The sequence below is a fragment of the Tursiops truncatus genome, chromosome 8 (assembly GCF_011762595.2).
Source record: "Tursiops truncatus isolate mTurTru1 chromosome 8, mTurTru1.mat.Y, whole genome shotgun sequence".
NCBI lineage: Eukaryota > Metazoa > Chordata > Mammalia > Artiodactyla > Delphinidae > Tursiops > Tursiops truncatus.
Window position 1 is genome coordinate 96,950,716 of NC_047041.1, and position 14,852 is coordinate 96,965,567.

The window sequence follows — 14,852 nt, forward strand, 5'->3', positions numbered from 1 at the left end:
TTTTGCCAAACATTGGTGAAAATTTCATTTTCTTATTTACCTAAAATCCTATGAAATCTTTCTCAAATTCAGTGTTTGTTTCAAGGATGGAAGGAGGACAAAAAGAATCACCTTTGAAGTCCACATTCAGTATTTCCATTACCCCAACTGATCAACATCCAAAGGTACTGAGACAAGATTGTCTAAATGTCTGGCAAGAGCTTCATCTCTATTAGAATTCTAAACTCGATGTGATGGCTTTGTCTCTTAAGGAGCTTTGTCGGCTAATTCTGGAATGGCTTGATTCATGACTCTTACTGACTGATAATGATCTGGCATTTTAAAATAATGGGACTGTTCCTTTGGAATAAGTGAACCTGGAAACCAGGCCATGTTGCTTGGCAGAAAGAGAGAGGAAGAAGACACTTGGCAGGCAACAGGCTGTAGAAGTTCCAACAGTGCTTGCTCTTCACAGCTCTGTCTTGTATCCAAGCCCATTGGGTTCACGTGCACATCAAAACAACCACAAAGAAAGAGTTGATATTGGGACTCCAGGGGGCTGTGGACTTGGAGATAAGAAGATTCCAGAGTATGCATGAACCTAGAAGCATGTTACATTATTGCAGAATTTAGAAAAAAATAATTCTAAGTGTGTGAATTGGACCAAGTGTTAGGTACAGTATATAAGTGATGTCCTTCACAGTAATATTGTGACATTGGCATTGACATTCTCATTAAGCCAACAAGAAGACTGAGGTTCAGAAAGTTGAATCAACTTGCCCAAGGTCTCAAGGGATGGGAACCTTGGTCTGATATCAAAGCCCATGTCCTTAGTTCTATACCATTAGGTTTTCTCCAACAAAGTGGTATTTTCTGGCTTTTCAGTGACACTGATGAAGGTTTCCAATTTGCCACCTGTAAGAAGCTAGAAAATGTCTAAGGATCTGAGTTCTAGCTCTGGCTTTGCCTCTTTACTATGAAATCATGCACTAGTCACTTTACCTCTTTGACCCTCATATTCTTCTCTCAAAAGTGGGATTAACAATATGTGCTTCCAAGGATCTCTGAAAGATCAAATGCAATAAAGTTTGTAAAAAATGTAAAATGAGTTACAAATCTCAAAGATTATTATCATTACTGAAAATGATCAAATCAAGCCATGCTCACCTTATTTTATCTTCAATGGGATTTAATTTTTTTATTTCAGTGGGCAATTTAGGATTCATGGCAGAAAATGGCACTGTGGTGACAGAATTCATTTGATGGGGCTCCAGCTGTGGGCAGAGCTGCAGACGGGTCTCTTCTTTGTGTTTCTGGTCCTTTATCTCATCACCATAGGAGGTAACCTGGGGATGATAGTGCTGATTCAGAGTGACCGTCGCCTCCAGACCTCCATGTACTTCTTCCTCAGCCATCTTTCCTTCCTGGACATTTGCTACTCTTCTGTTATTGTCCCTCAGTTGCTGGAGACCTTGGGTACTGATAAGATGGTCATCACCTTTGAGCGCTGTACCACCCAGTTCTTCTTTTTCACACTCTGTGCTAGTACTGAATGTTTCCTTTCGGCCGTGATGACCTATGACCTCTGTGTGGCCGTGTGTAACCCTCTCCTCTATGCCACTGCCATGCCACCTCAGACCCGCCTGCGGCTGGTGGCTAGGGCATATGATGGTGCCATGGGTCAATTCTGTGATCCCCACTGGGTGTACCTTCTCCATCTCCTTCTGTAAGTCCAACCATATGGATTTCTTCTTTTGTGACCTCCCACCTCTGCTGAAGCTTGCCTGTAGTGAGACCAGACCACGAGAACGGGTGATCTACCTCTTAGCTTTCTTGGTCATTACAACCAGCGTTTCAGTGATTTTTATATCCTACCTGTTCATCATTCGGGCTATTCTGAAGATTTGTTCAGCTGGTGGCAAAGCCAAGCCTTTCTATACCTGTGCTTCTCACATAACTGCAGTGGCTCTTTTCTTTGGGACACTGATATTCATATACGTGAAAGGTAACATGGGAAAATCCCTTGGGGACGACAAGATTGCATCAGTATTTTACACTGTGGTCATCCCTATGCTGAACCCGATGATTTACAGCCTGAGGAACAAGGAAGTGAAGGAGGCTCTGAAGAGACTTCTCAACAGGATGAGGGTTTCCCAAGTAGAGTAAGACTTGAGCTCCATCAATTCAGAAGTTCCTGCAAATCATCCCTTGGGCTTTTGGCTTGTCCTCTTAACCCAGGAACCAGATCTCATAATTACAAAATCATACTGAGGCAAAAAAATGTAGATTTAGTTTCCAGGGATTTCTTTATTAGCTCTATGACTTTGAGCCAGATATTCCCTTCCTCAGTTATCACATCAGGAAAAATTGCCTTGCTATGATTAAAGCCAGGATCAAGAGAGATGGAATGGCAAAGGGTTTTATAAATAATAACATGCTATAAAATGTAACATTCATTTTTCTGACCTGTCCTGGATATTGTTTAGTGTTTTCTCAGCTACATTTTTTTTCCCACTAAGCTAATATTTGTATCTTGAATAATTACAAAACAATAGCTTATTGCTTACATAGTAAGCACAGTCACCTTCTTTGGTTGTGGGTAGTGGGGTAGAAATCAGCCTTGACCAAAGAAAACTTTCCTCAACATTCAATCGTATATAATTTAGGTATTTGTAATGGAAAATACAAGTAGCTAAAGAGAGGAAGAAAAAATAGAGGAAAAGGAGATATGAACTAGGAAATGTTCAAGTAGAAAAAGTTAGTTTATTTCCCGAGATAACGTAGAGGACCAAGACACTGTAGAATGAAAGAAAGGTATAATGATTTGCATTAATTATTGAAAACAGTTTGATCTTGACGTAGGGCTGAAGTGAGCCCGATATATAACTTTTGAAATATATCTTGATCACCAAAGGTCAGAATCTCTGTTTTATTTCTGAAGCATTGTTCATGGACCACCTGCCTCAGTTAACTCAAGTTACTTTCTATTCTTCAGTAATGAAAACCACTATCTACTTCCATCTCCTGTAGGACATTTACTTTACCCGAAGACAGATGACTATGAATCTGACCTCCACCTTTTAATGACCTTCACATCTGCTAGAAATAATACTTGGGAAAAAACTCCATGGAGATTCCACAATCTTATTCATCAATTCAGCAAATATTTACTGATGATCAACTATGTATCAGAAATAACACTAGGCTCAGGAATATAGCAATAAGTAAGATAGACACGGTTCCTCCTTTATGGAGATTAGAACCTGGGGCATAGACAAATATTGAACCATTACATAGCTAATTGATTTCTTTGTATGATTTTGGTAAGTGGAAAAAAGAACCACACAGGGTATTGTTATCCTGTATGGTAGGGTTCTGACCTAGTTTGGTGTGGTCAGGAAAGCCTTCCTTAAGGAACTAACATTTAAACTGAGGCTTAAAGAGTAAATATGTCATAATCATGGGATGGGGACACCATTCCAGATAGAAAGAGGTGCAAATGAAAGGGTCTGGGAAACAGGATGCCTTGAGGAACTGAGAAGCCAGAGTGGCTGCAGCATAAGGAGTGAGAGGATTAGTGTGAAAGGCAGCTGGTGAATTCAAGAGAAACCAGGTCACAGAGAACCTTGCAGGCTCATTTAGGGACTTGTGGGCTTCACTCCAAGAGCAAGGGATGAAATGATTGTATCTGAATTTTAAGAAGATCCCTTTGACTGCAGTGTGATGGCGGAACAGGGATTCTTGGTGGTGGAGATGGAGGGAAAGAGGTCCACTTCACCTAAGAAACAACAAATGGTGTATCCCAAGGCAAGGTGTTTGAGTGCCACACAATACTGTATGCTTCATTGTAGAACAAATATTAGGCGAGAGAAAGCTAACAGGTAGGTGTATGACCATGCTATTGGTAGAGGACTGATTCTTGGAAAAACGGTGAAATTGGGGAAATATACTTTTGGAGACATCCATTTTGGTATACTTTTTCATTGGTATACCTTTAATTCCCTGAATTGAGCACTTAACTAAGATACATTCAGGTATTCACCCTGTGTCTGTTCATCAAAATAGCCAACAACTACTTCTTCTTAAGAGGGCAACACATTTTCAGTGACTCCTACTATATGCCAGGCTGTGTTAATGGGCTGAAGAAATCCTCCCTTAGAGGAGTTCTTGCATCCCTTGGAGGAATTCTTTTAAGTCAGGAAAAACCTTCTACTTAAAAAATAAATAAATGGGGAAAACACTAGACAGTGAGTGTGCTATTTTATTTGTGGTGGGAACTGCCTCACACTTCTCAACCCTTCTACTTGGTGAGTGGCAACAAACTTTGCCTATAAATGAATGCCCTTTGATACAGTATTTGATGTATAAACAATTGCTTAAGGGATGCACCAAGTGAATAAAAATAAAATGAAGTTTTAGTGTGTTTTAGGGGACCATCTTCTGGCGATGAGAGAAGGCAGCAGAGGAAATGGCATTTATGTTGAATTTCCGCTTACATATATTAATAAATGAATGAAAACATTCATTAATTACCTAATGTGTGGCAGGCTCTGTGCCAGGAATTTTCACTTATCTCAGTGACAGGCCTCATTCTATACATAATCTTTTAGAAAATGGGATCCTAGGAGGGTTGATTTTATGTGCTAATCTGATTGGGTCATGGGGAGCCAGATATTTGGCTAAACATTATTTCTGGGTGTGAGGATGCTTCCAGATGAGATAAGCATCTGATAAGCATCTGTTCAGTAAAGCAGGTTGCCCTCCCCAGTGTGCGTGGGCACCATCCAAGCTTGAGGGCTTGAATAGAACAAAAGGCAGAGGAAAGGGGAATTCATTCTTTCTCCTCTGCCTGACTGCTTGAACTGGAACAGCAGTTTTCTTCTGAACTTGGACTGGGATTTACACCGTCAAGTGCCCTGGTTCTTGAGCCCTGGACTACACCGCTCTTTCCTAGGTTTCCTGATTGTGGGAATTCTTGGCCTCCATAAAAGAAATCATGTGGGTCAATACCTCATCATAAATCTCTTGCTATGCTATAAACAGATCCATTACCTTCAGAAGTTTCCTACCACCCTCTTTATTTATTATTATTATGATGATTATTATTTTGTGATAAGAACACTTAAGATAAGATCTACTGTCTTAGCAAATTTTAAAGTATACACTAGAGGAACTCCGTGAAGGCTCACGACAAGGAGTACTTCCCAGAATTTCTGCTGCCTGTGTCATTGTCTCCGTGGTCAGCCACAGCCATGCCCTGCCTCTGCAGGAGACCCTCCAACAGTAGCAGGTTTTCTGTTTGGCTGAAGGCTTCCCTAAGACCTCATTAGACCCTTGCTGATTTTAACCATGGGAAAGACTGTGGAATGGGAGTAAACCATGACTCTCCAGTTGTGTTTCTGTAACTCAGATATTTACAGGTGAGGAAATGGAGTCCCAGAGAGCTTAAGTGAATTGCTGAAGTTCACCTAGAGAGGCAAATTTGACTGTGTGGCTGATAGGGTCTTGGTGCTCAGGCTGGGTGTCACGCCTGAGCCTCTGAGGTGGGAGAACTGAGTTCAGGACATTGGTCCACCAGAGACCTCCCAGCTTCACGTAATATCAAAAGGTGAAAGCTCTCCCAGAGATCTCCATCTCAACGCCAAGACCCAGCTCCACTCAACAACCAGCAAGCCACAGTGCTGGACACCATGCCAAACAGCTAGCAAGATAGGAACACGATCACGCACGTTAGCAGAGAGGCTGCCTAAAATCATAAGGTCACAGACACCCCAAAAAACACCACCAGAAGTGGTCCTGCCCCCCGAAAGAAAAATCCAGCCTCATCCATCAGAAAACAGGAACTAGACCCCTCATCAGGAAGCCTACACAATCCCCTGAATCAACCTTAGCCACTGGGGACAGACACCACAAACAACGGGAACTACAAACCTGCAGCCTGTGAAAAGGAGACCCCAAACACAGTAAGGTAAGCAAAATGAGAAGACAGAGAAACACACAGCAGATGAAGGAGCAAGGTAAAAACCCACCAGACCAAACAAATGAAGAGGAAATAGGCAGTCTACCTGAAAAAGAATTCAGAGTAATGATAGTAAAGATGATCCAAAATCTTGGAAATAGAACAAAGAAAATATAAAAAACGTTTAACAAGGACCTAGAAGAACTAAAGAGCAAACAAAAAATGATGAACAACACAATAAATGAAATAAAAAATTCTCTAGAAAGGATCAATAGCAGAATAACTGAGGCAAAAGAACGGATAAGTGACCTGGAAGATAAAATAGTGGAAATAACCACTGCAAAGCAGAATAAAGAAAAAAGAATGAAAAGAATTGAGAACAGGATTAGAGACCTCTGGGACAACATTAAATGCACCAACATTCAAATTATAGGGGTCCCAGCAGAAGAGAAAAAGAAAGGGACTGAGAAAATATTTGAAGAGATTATAGTTGAGAACTTCCCTAATATGGGAAAGGAAAGAGTCAATCAAGTCCAGGAATCACAGAGAGTCCCATACAGGATAAGTCCAAGGAGAAAGGTGCCAAGACACATATTAATCAAACTATCAGAAATTAACTACAAAGAAAAAATATTAAAAGCAGTAAGGGAAAAACAACAAATAACAACAAGGAAATCCCCATAAGGTTAATAGCTGATCTTTCAGCAGAAATGCTGCAAGCCGGAAGGGAGTGGCAAGACATATTTAAAGTGATGAAAGGGAAAAACCTACAACCAAGATTACTCTACCTAGCAAGGATCTCATTCAGATTTGATGGAGAAAATAAAACCTTTACAGACAAGCAAAAATTAAGAGAATTCAGAACCACCAAACCAGCTTTACAACAAATGCTAAAGGAGCTTCTCTAGGCATGAAACACAAGAGAAGGAAAAAACCTACCATAACAAACCCAAAACAATTAAGAAAATGGTAATAGGAACATACATATAGATAATTACCTTAAATGTAAATGGATTAATTGCTCCAACCAAAAGACATAGACTGGCTGAAAGGATACAAAAACAAGACCTGTATATATGCTGCCTACAAGAGACTCACTTCACACCTAGGGACACAAACTGACTGAAAGTGAGGGGATGGAAAAATATATTCCATGCAAATGAAAATCAAAAGAAAGCTGCAGTAGCAATTCTCATATCAGACAAAATAGACTTTAACATAAAGACTATTAGAAGAGACAAAGAAGGACACTACATAATGATCAAGGGATCGATCCGAGAAGAAGATATAACAATTGTAAATATTTATGCACCCAACATAGGAGCACCTCAATACATAAGGCAAATACTAACAGCCATAAAAGGGGAAATTGACAGTAACACAAAAATAGTAGGGAACTTTAACACCCCACTTTCACCAATGGACAGATCATCCAAAATGAAAATAAATAAGGAAACACAAACTTTAAATGACACATTAGACAAGATTACTTAATTGATATTTATAGGATATTCCATCCAAAACCACAAAATACACTTTCTTCTAAAGTGCTCATGGAACATTTTCCAGGATAGATCATATCTTGGGTCACAAACCAAGCCTTGGTAAATTTAAGAAAATTGAAACTGTATCAAGTATCATTTCCGACCACAATGCTATGAGACTAGATATCAATTACAGGAAAAAATCTGTAAAAAAACCAAACACATGGAGGGTAAACAATACACTACTTAATAACCAAGAAATCACTGAAGAAATCAAAGAGAAAATCAAAAAATACCTAGAAACAAATGACAATGAAAACACGACAAACCAAACCTATGGGATGCAGCAAAAGCAGTTCTAAGAGGGAAGTTTATAGCAATACAATCCTACCTCAAGAAACAAGAAAAATCTCAAATAAACAACCTAACCTTACACCTAAAGCAACTAGAGGAAGAAGAAGAACAACAAAAAAAACCCCCAAAGTTAGCAGGAGGAAAGAAATCATAAAGATCAGATCAGAAATAAATGAAAAAGAAATGAAGGAAACAACAGCAAAGATCAATAAAACTAAAAGATGGTTCTTGGAGAAGATAAATAAATTTGATAAACAATTAGCCAGAGTTATCAAGAAAAAAAGGGAGAAGACTCAAATCAATAGAATTAGAAGTGAAAAAGGAGAAGTAAAAACTGACACTGCAGGAATGCAAAGGATTATGAGAGGTTACTACAAGCAAATATATGCCAATAAAATGGAAAACCTGGAAGAAATGGAAAAATTCTTAGAAAAGCATAACCTTCTGAGGCTGAACCAGGAAGAAATAGAAAATATAAACAGACCAATCACAAGCAGTGAAATTGAAACTGTGATTAAAAATCTTCCAACGAACAAAAGTCCAGGACCAGATGGCTTCACAGGTGAATTCTATCAAACATTTAGAGAAGCGCTAACACCCATCCTTCTCAAACTCTTCCAAAAAATTGTGGAGGAAGGAACACTCCCACACTCATTCTGTGAGGCCACCATCACCCTGATACCAAAACCTGACAAAGATACTACAAAAAAAAGAAAATTACAGACCACTATCACTGATGAATAAAGATGCAAAAATCCTCAACAAAATACTAGCAAACAGAATCCAACAACACATTAAAAGGATTATATACCATGATCAAGTGGGATTTATCCCAGGGATGCAAGGATTCTTCAGTATACAAATCAATCAATGTGATCCACCATATTAACAAATTGAAGAATAAAAACCATATGATCCTTTCAGTACATGCAGAAAAAGTTTTTGACAAAATTCAACACCCATTTGTGATGAAAACTCTCCAGAAAGTGGACATAGAGGGAACCTACCTCAACATAATAAAGGCCATATATGAGAAACCCACAGCAGACAGCATTCTCAATGGTGAGAAACTGAAAGCATTTCCCCTAAGATCAGGAACAAGACAAAGATGTCCACTCTCACCACCATTATTCAGCATAGTTTTGGAAGTCCTAGCCTCGGCAATCAGAGAAGAAAAAGAAATCAAAGGAATACAAACTGGAAAAGAAGAAGTAAAACTGTCACTGTTTGCAGATGACATGATACTATACATAGAGAATCATAAAGATGCCACCAGAAAACTTCTAGAGCTAATCAATGAATTTGGTAAAGTTGTAGGATAAAAAAATTAATGCACAGAAATCTCCTACACTCCTATACACTAATGATGAAGCATCTGAAAGAGAAATTAAGGAAACACTCCCATTTACCATTGCAACAAAAAGAATAAAATACCTAGGAATAAACCTACCTAAGGAGACAAAAGGACTATATGAAGAAAATTATAAGACACTGATGAAAGAAATTAAAGATGATACCAACAGATGGAGAGATATACCATGTTCTTGGATTGGAAGAATCAATATTGTGAAAATGACTATACTACCCAAAGCAATCTACAGATTCAATGCAATCCCTATCAAATTACCAAAGGCATTTTTTACGGAACTAGAACAAAAAATCTTAAAATTTGTATGGAGACACAAAAGACCCCAAATAGCCAAAGCAGTGTTGAGGGAAAAAAACGGAACTGGAGGAATCAGACTCCCTGACTTCAGACTATACTACAAAGCTGCAGTAATCAAGACAATATGGTACTGGCATAAAAACAGAAACATAGATCAATGGAACAAGATAGAAAGCCCAGAGATAAACCCACACACCTATGGTCAACTAATCTATGACAAAGGAGGCAAGGATATACAGTGGAGAAAAGACAGGCTCTTCAATAAGTGGTGCTGGGAAAACTGGACAGCTACATGTAAAAGAATGAAATTAGAACACTCCCTAACACCATACACAAAAATAAACTCAAAATGGATTCGAGACCTAAATGTAAGATCGGACACTATAAAACTCTTAGAGGAAAACATAGGAAGAACACTCTTTGACATAAATCACAGCAAGATCTTTTTTGATCCACCTCCTAGAGTAATGGAAATAAAAACAAAAATAAACAAATGGGACCTAATGAAACTTCAAAGCTTTTGCACAGCAAAGGAAACCATAAACAAGATGAAAAGACAACCCTCAGAATGGGAGAAAATATTTGCAAATGAATCAATGGACAAAGGATTAATCTCTAAAATATATAAACAGCCCATGGAGCTCAATATTTAAGAAACAAGCAACCCAATCCAAAAATGGGCAGAAGACCTAAATAGACATTTCTCCAAAGAAGGCATACAGATGGCCAAGAAGCACATGAAAAGCTGCTCAACATCACTAATTATTAGAGAAATGCAAATCAAAACTACAATGATTTGCATTGTTCTACACACCAGTTAGAATGGGCTTCATCAGAACATCTACAAACAACAAATGCTGGAGAGGGTGTGGAGAAAATGGAACCGTCTTGCACTGTTGGTGGGAATGTAAGCTGATACAGCCACTATGGAGAACAGTATGGAGGTTCCTTAAAAAACTAAAAATAGAATTACCATATGATCCAGCAATCCCACTACTGGGCATATACCCAGAGAAAACCACAATTCAAAAAGACACATGCACCCCAGTGTTTATTGCAGCACTATTTACAATAGCCAGGTCATGGAAGCAACCTAAATGCCCATCGACAGACAAATGGATAAAGAAGGTGTGGTACATATATACAATGGAATATTACTCAGCCATAAAAAGGAATGAAATTGGGTCATTTGTTGAGACATGGATGGATCTAGAGACTGTCATACAGAGTGAAGTAAGTCAGAAAGAGAAAAACAAATATCGTATATTAATGCATATATGTGGAACCTAGAAAAATGGTACAGATGAACCGGTTTGCAGGGCAGAAATTGAGACACAGGTGTAGAGAACAAACATATGGACACCAAGGGGGGAAAGCGGCAGGGTGGTGGTGGTGGTGGTGTGATGAACTGGGCGATTGGGATTGACATGTATACACTTATGTGTATAAAATGGATGACTAATAAGAACCTGCTGTATAAAAAAAAGGAGAGAAAACCTATTTATTAGGTTTATAGATGTGTGCAATTAAAAAAAACACTACTTTTACCTTGAAAAAAATAGACTATACTTTTTCCTGTAAGCACAGCTTTAGTCATATCCACATTTTGGTATGTAATATTTTTACTGTCATTCAGTTCAAATTATTTTCTAACTCCAATTGTCATTTGTTTTTTGGGGAATTACTTAGAAGTAGTGTATTTCATAACTTCTAGTTACTTTTTTGTTACTGATTTGTAGCTTAACTACAAGTCAAGAAACACACTTTGTATAATTTTAATACTTTGAAATTTGTTTAAATTTGCCTTATAGCACAATATGGTCAGTTTTAAAACTGTTCCAAGTGTGCTTGAAAATAATTTGTAATTTAAAGTTTTGGAGTATAGTGACTATATATCTGCTTGTTGAATCAAATTTGCTGCTCACGTTATTTAAGTTTTTTATATTCTTACTAATATTTTTGGGGGGATCTACTGATTCTGAAAGAGGTATCCTCTATCAGTGAATGACATCAGTATGTTAAATCTCCTATTATGATAGTGAATTTGTCTATTTTCTCCTTGTAGCTCTGTTGCTCTATATAACTTGAAGTTAAGTGCCTACAAATTTAAAACTTCCTGGTAAATTGGTCTTGTTGATATGAAGTGCCCTTGTTTATTTCTAGTAAAACTTTTGCTTTCAAGTCTACTGTATCTGTTATTATATAATTTCCTTTTGGTTTATATTTGCATAGTATATCTTTTTCCATTCTTTAACTTTCAACCTTTTTGTACCATTATGTTTTGTTTTTTTAATAAATTTTTAAAAATTAAAAAAAAGGGCACCATGAAGGAAGTGAAAAAACAACACACATGTGAGAAAACATTTGCAAATCATATATCTTGGAAAGTGCCTGTATACAGAATATATAAAAAATACAACTCCATAATAAAAAGACAACCCAATTAAAGAATGGAGAAAAGACTTGAATAGACGTTTCTCCAAAGAAGACATACAAATGGCCAATAAGCACATGAAAAGATGCTCAAAATCACTAATTATTAGGGAAATGCAAATCAAAACCACAGTGACAGAGTAGATTTTAAAAGTTCTCATCACAAGGAAAAACAATTGTAACTATGTGAGTTAATGGATGTCAACTAAACTTATTGTGCTATCATTTTGCAGTGTGACATATATCAAGTCATTATGTTGTACAACTTAAACTAATACAATGTTATATGTCAATTATATCTCAATAAAACTGGAAAGAAAAAAACTACAATAAGGATATATTGTACAACATGGGGAATGCAGACAATGCGTTTTAATAACTATAAATGGAGTATAATCTTTAAAAATTGTGAATCACTATACTGTACACCTGCAAGTTATATAATACTGTACATCAACTATACTTCAATTTAAAAAAGAAAGAAAAAAATGGGCAGAGGACCTGAATAGACATTTTCTCAAAGAAAATGTACAAATCGACAGTAGGTACACGAAAAAGTGCCCAATATCACTAGCCACAAGGGAACTGCAAATCAAAATTATGATGTGATATTACCTTACACCTGTTAGAATGGCTGCTATCACAAAGACGAGAGATGACAAATGCTGGCTAGGAACTGGAGGGAAGGGGACCCTTGTGCACTGTTGGTGGGAGTGTAAATTGGTATAGCTACAATGGAAAACAGTATGGAGGTTCCTCCAAAAATTAAAAGTAGAGCTACATATGATGCTGTGGTCCCATTTCTGGATATAAATCCAAAGGAAATGAAATCAGTATCTCAAAGAGATATCTGCACTTCCATGTTCATTGCAGAATTATTCAGAATAGCCAAGACATGGAAACAACCGAAGTGTCTATCAGCAGATGAATAAAGAAAATGTGATACACACACACACACTGAGGAATATCATTCAGTCATAAAACAAAAGGAAATTCTGCCTTTTGCAACAGCGTGGATGAACCTTGACAGCATGATGTTAAGTGAAATAAGTCAGAGAGAGAGTAGATTGATGATTACCAGGGACTGGGGGTTGGGGAAATGGGGAGATGTTGATCAAAGGGCACAAAAACTTTTCATTATTAAGATGAATAAGTTCTGGATCTAACGTACAGCATGGTGATCATAGTTAACAGTACTATATTATATGCTTGAATGCTGCTTTGAGAGTCAATCTTAAATGTTCTCACCATAACAACAGCGACAAAATGGTAATTATTATGTGTAAGGTGAAGGATGTGTTAACCTCACTGCAGCAAACATCTTCACAACACATATGTGTAACAAATCATCACGTTGTACGCCTCAAACTTATGCAGTGTTAAAGGTCAATTATATTTCAATAAAGCTGGCAAAAATAACATCACCAATAATTTAATTGTGATTTCCATTTTTCGCATATATTAATTTGAATGAACGTATGTAGGTGTAAGACCAAATTAACTAGATTATCACATAAAGGCATGGGGATAGGGTAGAATTATGGCATATAACCCACAGAACATATAATCTTGGGTCTTTTGTTCCAGTGTATATTTACATATTTACTTATGTGTACGGTTATGGATATCATCTGGGAGTCGTAACACTTCAGATAAGATCAACAGAACCCACGAAACAGTTCTCTTTTGTCACGAAGATCATAAGATCTGTCCTTTGATCATCAAGACAGGACAGACAGAAATACTTCTCAGATTTCTTTTTCTGCCACCCCTCTGCTCACATCCTATTTGTCTAACTTACAGGGAAGGGAAAATGCCATCATAGCCATGTGCAAATGACCACGAGGGGAGAGCGGCTCAAGCCCCAACGTCACCATCCCCCATGGATCTCCCATATCTTTTTGGCAGCAGTAGGGGTAGAGGGCAAAAAGAGAAGGAAGCATTTTGGTTAAAAGGTTTTTATTGCTGATGGAGTTCAAAGAAGGTAAGACAGCTCTAGGTTCTGAATCTCATTTTGCCTGATGCTGGGTCAAACCTCAAACAATATTTTCTCCTGAATCTTTCTTATAGGATGTGAAGAGGATAAATCACTGAGAAATTGGGGAAAGCTGACAGAAGTTGAAAGGAAAATAGGCTGCCGGCTTCCCTGTGGTTCATCTGCCAGTTTATTCGTGGAGACCAAGCTGCTTCATGGACATTACACAGTTTATCCTTTTAATCCTATTGGGAAAGAAGGTCTCAGCTGTTTCTACTTATCTCTTCTTCAAAAACCATGAACTGTTCTGAAAATCGTTGAAAAGAACATTGTGTCTTTTTCTTTTGCTCAACATATCTTTATCCTTTTTATTTAAAACTTTTTATTTTATATTGGAGTATAGTTGACTAACAATGCTGTGGTAGTTTCAGGTGTACAGCAAAGTGATTCAGTTATACATATAGATGTATCTATTCTTTTTCAAATTCTTCTCCCTTTTAGGTTGTTACATAATATTGGGCAGAGTTTCCTGTGCTGTACAGTAGTAGGTCCTTCTTGGTTATCCATTTTAAGTATAGCAGTGTGTACATGTCAATCCCAGACTCCCAATCTATCCCACACCCCTGCCTTTCCCATCTTTATCCTTATTTAAAGCACTGTAGTGCAAACACACACACACACACACACACACACACACACGACAACAACAGCAATAACAAAAGTGCTCTTTTTTTCCTGTAATGGAATGAATATCTGAATTCTTTCTAATTCTATCCTTAGTAAATTTACTTCTTTGGGTTTGAATCCCCCCCACCCCCTGTCAAAAGGTATTGTAAAAATAGCCTGTCTATACTTGTTACTTTATATTTTCACTATAGGTATAGCCTAAAATATTTTATTCATAAATTTAATAAATTATTTATTGAGGGGCTACTATATGCTGGGCGCTTTGCTAGCAGCTTGGGAGGATTCTCACTGAAGAAAATAGACAAACAAAAATTG

At 37.6% G+C, this 14,852-nt stretch overlaps 1 pseudogene; it reads left to right on the forward strand.

Moving 5' to 3' along the window:
* Positions 1 to 1,203: 1,203 nt before the first annotated feature.
* Positions 1,204 to 11,530, forward strand: LOC101328174 (olfactory receptor 9I1-like; annotated as a pseudogene).
* The last annotated feature ends 3,322 nt before the right edge of the window (positions 11,531 to 14,852 follow it).